This window comes from Gossypium arboreum, chromosome 12, assembly GCF_025698485.1.
Source record: "Gossypium arboreum isolate Shixiya-1 chromosome 12, ASM2569848v2, whole genome shotgun sequence".
Lineage (NCBI taxonomy): Eukaryota > Viridiplantae > Streptophyta > Magnoliopsida > Malvales > Malvaceae > Gossypium > Gossypium arboreum.
The window spans coordinates 71,254,053-71,257,854 of record NC_069081.1 but is presented as its reverse complement, the minus strand read 5'-3'; the positions used below and the strand labels follow the sequence as shown (position 1 = coordinate 71,257,854).

Below are 3,802 nucleotides of genomic sequence, written 5' to 3'. Positions count from 1 at the left end.
CAGGTGCAATTATGGTTGGAGCATTAATTAATTTATCCTTTAAAGTATTAAACGGTTCTAAACATTCCTGATCGAAGTTAAAAGGTTTAATAAATCTTCTATAAAAACCAGCATGTCCTAAAAAACTCCTAATAGCTTTAACCGAACTATGGGGTGGTAATTTTTCGATTGTTTCTATTTTAGATTTATCCACCTCAATCCCTTTACTAGAATTTTTATGCCCTAATACAATACCTTCATGAACCATTAAGTGACATTTCTCCCAGTTAAGCACAAGGTTTGTTTCCTCACATCTTATTAAAACTCGTTTTAAATTTTTTAGGCAGAGATGGAAAGAGTTACCTAATACTGAAAATCATCCATGAAGACTTCCATGATATCTTCTATGAGTTCGTCGAATATGGCCAACATACAGCGCTGAAAAGTGGCAGGAGCATTACATAATCCAAAAGGCATTCTACGATAAGCGAACGTACCATATGGGCAAGTGAATATCGTCTTTTCTTGATCTTCAGGAGCTATTAGGATTTGGAAGTAACCAGAGAGTTTGTCTACAAAGCAGTAATACATGTGTCCGGATAATCTTTCCAACATTTGGTCAATGAATGGCAAGGGGAAGTGATCTTTTCTTGTGGCATCATTCAGTTTCCTGTAGTCTATGCAAACTCTCCACCCTGTGACTATTCTTGTTGGGATTAATTCATTCTTCTCGTTGGTCACAACCGTCATGCCTCCTTTCTTGGGGACAACCTGCACTAGACTTACCCAAGAACTGTCAGAAATAGGATAAATAATTCTAGCATCTAGAAGTTTAATTACCTCGGCTTTTACAACTTCCTTCATGTTGGGGTTCAAACGTCTTTGAGCTTACACACACGGTTTGTATTCATCTTTCATCAAAATTTTGTAGGTGCAAAAAGAAGGGTTGATTCCTTTAATGTTAGAAATTTTCCAAGCTATGGCATTCTTATGTTCTTTTAATACTTGGATTAATTCCTCTTTTTCTTCGGGTTGCAAATTAGAAGCAATAATAACTGGTAATGTAGAATTATTTCCAAGGAATGCGTATTCTAAGTGGTTTGGTAATTGTTTAAGTTCCAGTTTGGGAGGCTCCTCAATAGAGGGTTTTAGCTTAAGTTCATCGTTTATCTTAATTCCCTCATAGTCTACTTGTCTTGACGAATGGTTATTAGGTTCCTCACCTGTCTCCTCGTCTTGAGCTGGATACGGTTCTGTCGTCTCCTCTTGTACAATTTCCTGAAAAGAGTCTTAAGTAATATGATCAATAGAGTCAATGAAATAACATGAATCATCTTGTTCCCTAGAGAATCTCATAGCATCGTAAATTTTAAAGATAATCTCCTCGTCACCTACTCTAAGTACCAATTTACCGTCTCCCACGTCGATCACAGCTCTAGCAGTGGCTAGGAATAGGTGCCCTAAAATTAAGGGTACTTCCACATCATCATCCATGTCAAGCACAACAAAATCAACACGCAATATAAATTTATCTACTTTTACGAGTACGTCTTCTATAATACCGCTAGGATATTTAATAGATCTATCGGCTAATTGAATACTTATCCTAGTAGGTTTGGGTTCTCGAAGGCCAAGTTGTTTGAACATTTTATATGGCATCAAATTAATGCTAGCGCCTAAATCAGTTAATGCTTTTTCAACATTCAGACTACCAATTAAGCAAGGGATAGTAAAACTTCCTGGATCTTTCAGTTTGGTTTGCAGCTTGTTTTGGAGTATGGCTGAGCACTCCTCGTTGAGTTCTACTGTAGATAAGTCCTCGAACTTCTTTTTATTTGTTAGAAGCTCCTTCAAAAATTTCGCGTAGTAGGCATCTGCGAGATGGCTTCAACAAAAGGTAAGTTGATATGTAATTGCTTAAAAATTTCAAGAAACTTACCGAATTGTGAATCAATGCGATCTTTTTTTTAATTTTTTCGGATATGGAACTGGTGGTTTATATTCCTCCGGCACTAGTTTGTCACTATTTTCGGGTCTTTCTTCCTTCCTTTCGCTTTCCACGGCTTCTTGTGCTAACTTCTTTTCAGATTCCGCCAACACTTTCCCACTCCTTAGTGTAACTACTTTGACATGCTCTCTTGATTTGGTGTTACTAAGTAAATTTCCTACTGGTCTTTCCGAGATCAGTTTGGATAGTTGGCTTATCTGAATTTCGAGCCCTTGGATCGATGCTTGTTGATTCTTGAGTGCTGCCTCGGTGTTCTGAAAACGGGTTTCTGACACTGATATAAACTTTGAGAGCATTTCTTCAAGGTTTGGCTTCTTTTCCTGTTGGTAGGGTGGTTGTTGGTAGCTTGGAGGTTGTTGTGGTCTTTTATTTCCTTGATCTCCCTACGAGAAATTGGGGTGGTTCCTCCAACCTGCATTATAAGTGTTACTGTATGGATTGTTTTGAGGTCGAGGATTATTACCCATGTAATTTAATTGCTCGTTATCCATGTTGTGGCCATAAGTTTGGTATTCCAAATGGTTTGTTCCACCGCTACTTGCTTCGCACTGCATTACTGGGTGAACCTGTAAAGAATTAAGAAAACCATCAATCTTTTTATTTAAGAGTTCTACCTGATTAGAGAGCATGGTGACCGAATCGACGTTATAAACACCGGCTATTTTCGTTAGTTTTGTCATCATGACTTGCCACTGATAGTTATTCAGTGACATCTCTTCTATAAACTCATAGGCATCTTCTAATGTTTTATTGTTGATGGTTCCACCAGTAGCTACATCAACCATTTGCCGAGTCAATGGATTTAGACCATTGTGAAATGTCTATACTTAGAGCCAAAGTGGTAACCCATGGTGAGGGCACCTTCTCAAAAGGTCCTTGTATCTCTCCCATGCATCGTAGAGTGTTTCTAAATCCATCTGCACAAAAGAAGGGATATCATTATGTAACTTAGCCATTTTAGCCGGCGAAACATATTTTAGTAAAAATTTTTCGATCATTTGTTCCCAAGTAGTGATAGACCCTCGTGGTAACGAGTTTAACCATAGTTTAGCTTTGTTTCTCAGTGAAAAAGGGAATAACCGAAGGCAAATGGCATCATCAGAAATGCCATTAATTTTGAAAGTGTTACAAAATTCCAGAAAATTCGCCAAGTGAGTGTTGGGATCCTCATCCTGCAAACCATCAAACTGAACAAACTACTGTATCATCTGAATTGTGTTAGGTTTCAGTTCGAAATTATTCACAGCAATAGCAGGTCTAACCATACTTGACTCAGTTCCTGTTAAAGAAGGTTTAGCATAGTCATACATAATGCGTGGAGCACGATTTTGATTAACTACAATTGTAGGAGGCAGCTGATTGCCTTGGTTTTCAGCCATCTCTTTGGTTGGGGGTTGAGTATGGTCTTCTTGCTCGCTCTCTGTGTATCTTAAGCTTCGCCTTATTTCTCTTTGGTTTTTACGAATTGTGCGATCGATTTCTTCGTCAAAATGTAATGGTCCCGACGGGTTTCTTCTAGCCATAAACTATAAAAACCTGTCCAGAGAAAAAAAAAGTAAATTAATTAGTAATAATAATAATAAAATTAAATTACATTAAATTGCAAGAAAAATAAATGGCTAAAGTAATAAAAATTAAGTGTTCCTAATATTTTAGTTCCCCAACAATGGCACCAAAAACTTGATCGCGAGGTTTCGTGATAGGTTTTAAATATTTATAATTACTCGTTCTTGAACTAACTATTATCGCGATGTAGGCAAGTGTACCTATCGAACAGTAGTATAGTTTTAGCAAGACCGGATTGTCGAACCCAAA

General features: G+C 37.5%; 1 non-coding gene across 1 annotated transcript; it reads left to right on the top strand.

Annotated features, from left to right (window-relative positions):
• The first annotated feature begins 2,830 nt into the window (after positions 1–2,830).
• Positions 2,831–2,936, top strand: LOC128286178 (small nucleolar RNA R71). The gene has a single exon (XR_008276723.1). It is a non-coding gene; the product is annotated as a small nucleolar RNA R71 (small nucleolar RNA).
• Positions 2,937–3,802: the final 866 nt, after the last annotated feature.